Raw genomic sequence first — 6,000 nt, forward strand, 5'->3', positions numbered from 1 at the left:
ATTTAAATTAGTTTGAAGCTTTTTAAGAAGGAAGCGTATATATAATCAGCATATACTCATATGAAGAATATGAAGAAAAAATAAAATATTTACAAGGTATATACAGTTACATAAGAATGAAGATCATATGTGTGAATTGATCGGCAATTAAAAATGTATGTACAAACGGATTCTGCATGCTTGGTGGTTAGAATAAAGCACACTGTAAATGGAATGTCCATGTGTCACAGTGTCCTGACAAACAAACAAACAATGATTGCTGTAGTGAGGGGGTTAATGAACTTCTCCTGAAGAAGAGAAAAGGGGATTTTGTCCATGTGTCCAGAAAACAAATAGTAGTTGCTGTATTTAAACCTTTTCCTTCTCTGAAGGACTGAAGAAAGAAAAATAAACTAATAAAAAAAAAGTCCTTTGATTTTTGTCCATGTGACAGGTTTTGGATCCTCCTTAGGTGACAAATACAAGCTGTGCGAGGTACTGGCTCTTTGCATAATTGCAGCAATAAAAGGGTTAGTAGAACTTTGGTGTAAATTGGAGCTTTGTTTGGGGTTTTGCATCCATTTGTATTAAAGCTGCTTGTGCAGAACTTGTAACCTAAAATTGAAACAAAAAGAAATACAATTACTATTATTGCTAGTGGTGTGACATTGCTAGCTATATCTTTTGTGCTATCTGCTGGTCCAACATTGCTGGCCATGTTTTCTGGTTTGTACCATTTCTCTCCTCTATGTAATAGTATATGTCACTGACAACATAAACTTTGCTGCAGGTATGATGCAGGTTACATTTAATCTGGATCTTGTATCCATTTAAACATGTGGCAGTTCCTTACACCACCCAATAACTAGATTTAATCTATAAAGTAAATGAACAATACTCCCTGTTGTCATTGCCATGATGCATCCTATCTTGATTTGCTTTTGGTGGTCCTGCGAGTCTCTTCAGTCTGGAAACTTGGAGCTTCTGAAAAATATACTTGTGGGGCGAAAAACTGGTTAGTCTGTGCCATATATGCTTGGTATGACTCGGAGCTTCATGTTTGACCAAACCTAAAATAAAATGGTTAGGACTCCAGGACATATAAACATTCTCATCCTGGTGATGCTTTTTAGCATTCCTGTACTTCTGTGTGGTGTTCACAGATTGACACTCTGCATGTGGTCTCTCTAAGAGACTGTGGACATTTGCTCCACCACTAGATGTCTCTAACTGCTGTGTGGGGGTTACAGAGATGGTGGAACCTTTTGTGTGATCATGCATGCTCAAATTCATGCCATTGCTCAGCTCAGACATATTTGTGGCTGAATACATTTGCTCATTTAATTCTGTGACAACTTTACCTACAATTGGAGTGTGTTCATACAAGGTTATTGTCTGTTCCCCTTCCCCTGAGGGCAACACAATTTCTTTTGTCACAATAGGGACTATGAGTGTGGATTTTGCAGAATCACTCTCCTTATTGTACTGATCTCCCCCCTTAATCAAAACAGTACAGGGGACATCTCTCATTGCTCCTGCCTTATTTGTAGTAATATTACGTTCTCTCTCTATTACAGAGCCCTGATTAGCATCTGTGACCATTTCAGACTTTGTAGTCTGTTTGTGAATGAGCCCCTCTGTGGTCTCATCCCTGCTCCTAACAACTTTGCTGGGTGCTTCTGTGATCCCTTCATGAGAGATCTGGGCAGTTTGTTCACAATCTACCAGAAAATTTACTTTTGTCTCAGAATTCTTCTGAGTACACTTCTTAACCTTTAGGGATTTTAAGAAGCAATGCACCTTTGCATTCATTTTGAGGCATGAGCTCTTAAGATGTGAACCTGATTTCTCTTTACATTCCTGCTTAACTTCTAAAGTCGCTGCTCTGTGCAGTTTCCTAAATGCTACAGCAACTCTTTTCATTTTCAACATTGCACTTATTTTACAATGCTGTATTTATACTTTTGTACACAAGATATCCTCCCAATGAGAGTGTCCGGATTCTCAAAGTTAACTCTAATATCTGGTACTAATTTTAATTTATTTGGAAATGCTCATTTCCACTGTTTATTTATTCTAGGCCTTTACAATTATCAAGTGCCTATTTAGTAACATACCCCATTGTGATCTTGCAATGTGTCAGCAGGCTAACCAGCCCTTGTGCTGAGCCTAGTAAATGTAGTATTAGTTAAAAATGTTTCTGAATAATGCCATATTATCAATATCTAAGCGTGCACTCCCAGATAATGGTAACAATGGAATATCAGTTCTGTTTCACCAATACGTTATTCTAGGTCTACAAACAATGCAAGATAAAAATACACAATAGTATTACGTTTTCCTAGATACATCCTCACTGTGATTCTGTAGGTTAGGTAGCCAGCTTCACGCATCTGCTACTCCTTATAAATATTATAATCATACAATCAGATACCAAAATTCACAAGTCCTGCTGCGGTCGCCATTGTAGAGTTTTATTTTAGGGATCATATATCTCTCTTATCCCAATAAGGGTTATTGAGATTGAAATATTATATAAAATATATTTATTATATCTGGTATTGATATAATAACATATATATTTGACATCTGCAATTATATTCTAATAGACCTTACAATACAATATGCAGAGTACTTGTCATAATTTGATTCCCCAAATATGAGAGTTCGAGACTTGTAATTTTAGCTCCAATTGGAGGATTTTATTTATAGGCAAACAAACCATACAGAATAATTGTAACACAGTAATTAATGTATATGCTATTATATATATATTTATATACGCCTCCTTGCTTATATTACCTAAAACAACATTAAACAATTGACAGACTTAAGACTGCTATAAAACTAACATAAATTGTAGACTTCAGTATTCCATAACTTTATCAACAACTGAACATTTATATCTACCATGATTACTCACTCACTCCAGCCCATCGCTTCTAGGTTCCGTTCCTCTCTCCTGCTCGTGGCTCACATCTCTCCTCCTGACTCACTGAATGGGTTTCTTGCTGACTGTCCGTGTGTGTCTGTGTGCGAATGTGAGTGAATGTCTACTCTATCTCTCTCCTTATATCACAAATACATGAATTGAAGTTCCCTGTTCTCATGACGTTATTGATAAATTGTAGACTTCAGTATTCCATAACTTTATCAACAACTGAACATTTATATCTACCATGATTACTCACTCACTCCAGCCCATCGCTTCTAGGTTCCGTTCCTCTCTCCTGCTCGTGGCTCACATCTCTCCTCCTGACTCACTGAATGGGTTTCTTGCTGACTGTCCGTGTGTGTCTGTGTGCGAATGTGAGTGAATGTCTACTCTATCTCTCTCCTTATATCACAAATACATGAATTGAAGTTCCCTGTTCTCATGACGTTATTGAATTTATGGATGTTAATGGTGACAGGGTCTCCTGCTTGTCTGGACGCTAGTGGTAATCTCCATTGCCTGTTTCTGGGCTCTTCCTGTGCATCAATCTATTTTACACTCCTGTTGTCAAAATACAATAGTGTCTTGTCTGTCCTGCAAAGTAACTTGGATGATGTACTAGCAGCTACATTCTCCAGAAAGGAAACCAGATGGCTGGAGTCTGGCCCATAGTGTATACATTGCTTACTTAATAAATATAGATATATCTGGGGAGGGTAACAACACTATATCTGCTTAATAGTATGCCTTAGACATTTTGTCTCCTAAATTAATTGTTGCATTTGATATGTTACAAAGTGGTCATTCATATTATTTAGTAAACCCAAAAGCTATACTATGATGTCTAAACATTAAACTCTGATGTCCTAATTATTAAGCTATTCCTATTTTTATATACACATACATAATATATACTATGGTTAAAATCACATTACATTAATGATGGTATAAAACAATATCTATATGCCTATATGGTAACATTTACTAAGATTACCATTGAAGAAGGGATGGAGCCCATAGCCACCAATCAGATTCTACTTCTTATTTATTTAGCACCTTCTATAAGATAATAGATATAATCTGTTTGGTTACTATGGGCAACATTCCATCTTCAATAGAACTCCCATCATAGTAAATTTACTCCTTTGAATTGATGAAGGTAAAATAGCCAGCTTAGGGTAGTGACATAAATTAGCTTACCGCTGGAAAATAAAATGGATTAGAAAAAATATTTATTCTATTGGATTGATTCCAAAACTGCTTTGTTATAACCATTGCAACTGAGAATGCCCTAAATATAGGACACCAAAATAAAGACTTGTCCTAGATGGTAGTTGAAGGCAGAACTACAATATAATACTATTTATGAAATAAAACTCATCTGAGTATGTATAAAATACAGTATAAGTCTAATATCCACAAAGTCTATTCATTTGCTTTGTGTCTGAAATAACAATGTAAAAGTTTTTGGGGTACATGGCTTAAATACTATAATAAAGCTCGCTTCTGAAATTGTATTCATTTTAGATCTGTGATGACAAACAAAATCACAACTAAATCAGCAGAATAACATTTATATTCTTATCTAAAATGTACATATAAGTGTGTAATATACTTGAAAATACCAATAGAGCTTTTTGTTTCACTTTGGATAAACAAAAGTATTGGAAGACTGTAATTGTGTTAGCTCCAAACCATGTTGCTCTAACACAAAGTTGTCAAGATTAATCCCTTAAGTGGTGGGTTTTCCTGGGGGAGGACAAGCCTACCAGGGCAGGGTTGTTCTGCCCCAGAAATATTCACCAGTGAAAGGGCTGTCAACTGTTCTTCTGCAGCAGCCCCTTCTCCCCTGGGGCTGCTCCTGTCGCTTATTACTTGTAGCCACCGCTCATAGCATTCAGTCATTCGTGTGTTAGGGTACCCAAACAAACAGGTGCTTGAACGGCCCCAAACATCTGTGAGGTGCTACAGAAAGGATTGAAGGTGAATGACATATGGCAGGGGGGGTAAGGCAATGGGGGGTGGAGCGTTGGTGCCAGATTGTAGTGCACCAGTGTTGTGCCGCTGGTGATACCACTGCCACACCCCTAAATATCAATGGCATGCCTCAAAATTTCCAGGAGAACCCACTCTGGCAGCGCATCTCAATCTGGAAAATTTCTGTGCATACCACTGAAGTGGTTAATATGACATTATCCTCCATATCACAGGTGCTGGCTGTTCCATCATTACAAGAAACACAATCTGTGGGTTATTTAGACCTGATTGCTGATGTGCAAATTCAAAATCTGTTTGATTATCAAATGACTGCGCCATATGTATGGATCAGTGCGTGTATGCGAGATTCAAAGTCTATCTAGCAAAAATATCTATTCACAAACCCCATGGCAATTTTACAGACAGAAAGTCAGCTTTTAGGGGCGTAAATCTGCAATGTTCTTGGAGTGTCTGAAAAGCACAGGTGTGCTCAGGTGTTTTAAGGAAGGGTGTGTGATGTCAGTGCCAGTGCCATTCTATCTCATTTGCACAGACTGAGAAAATCATTTAGTGGGGAGTGAATTGCATATGGATCTGAGATGGGGGAGTGGATTGTGAGATTTACGCAGTCTGGGGTGCGCTATGTACTCACAAACATCTGTAAATTTGCAGATGAGCGATTATGCCTGAATCTGGTCATATATCTGTAAAAATGTCTGTAATATTGCAATATTCAAATGCTAATACTACGGTTTTTATATTCTTTTTTAGGTGCTGAACCCCAGTGAAATCCTGTTTCATGGCAGAATTATGATTTATGGTCATACAAGGGAACCTGCTTATCTATCATATTAATCAAAATAATGTCTTTGAATCATATAATAATATGTAGAGGAAATGTAACTTCTGTATTTGATTTTGAGACTTTCTTTTTCTTAATAAATTTTATTCTAAGCAAAACTTTTCTAGTGTTTCCCAAATTATTGTAAAATTCTAGGCAAGAGTCTCTCAAACTGATGCCTAGTGACAGATCTCTCAGCACATATCACTGGTGCATCGCTGTGTGCTGACCGATGTGTGCTGAGCGATCTGAGAGACACTACATCATT

The 6,000-nt window shown here is 37.2% G+C and overlaps 1 long non-coding RNA gene across 2 annotated transcripts in view; it reads left to right on the forward strand.

Moving 5' to 3' along the window:
* Positions 1-5,795, forward strand: part of LOC146074197 (uncharacterized) — a 30,675-nt gene extending 24,880 nt beyond the window's left edge. For both annotated transcript variants that reach the window (XR_014473379.1, XR_014473380.1), the window contains one exon: positions 5,663-5,795. This is a non-coding gene — a long non-coding RNA (uncharacterized LOC146074197). The remainder of the gene's footprint in view (positions 1-5,662) is intronic.
* The last annotated feature ends 205 nt before the right edge of the window (positions 5,796-6,000 follow it).

The sequence above is a fragment of the Crinia signifera genome, chromosome 4 (genome assembly GCF_055691185.1).
Source record: "Crinia signifera chromosome 4, ASM5569118v1, whole genome shotgun sequence".
Taxonomy (NCBI): domain Eukaryota; kingdom Metazoa; phylum Chordata; class Amphibia; order Anura; family Myobatrachidae; genus Crinia; species Crinia signifera.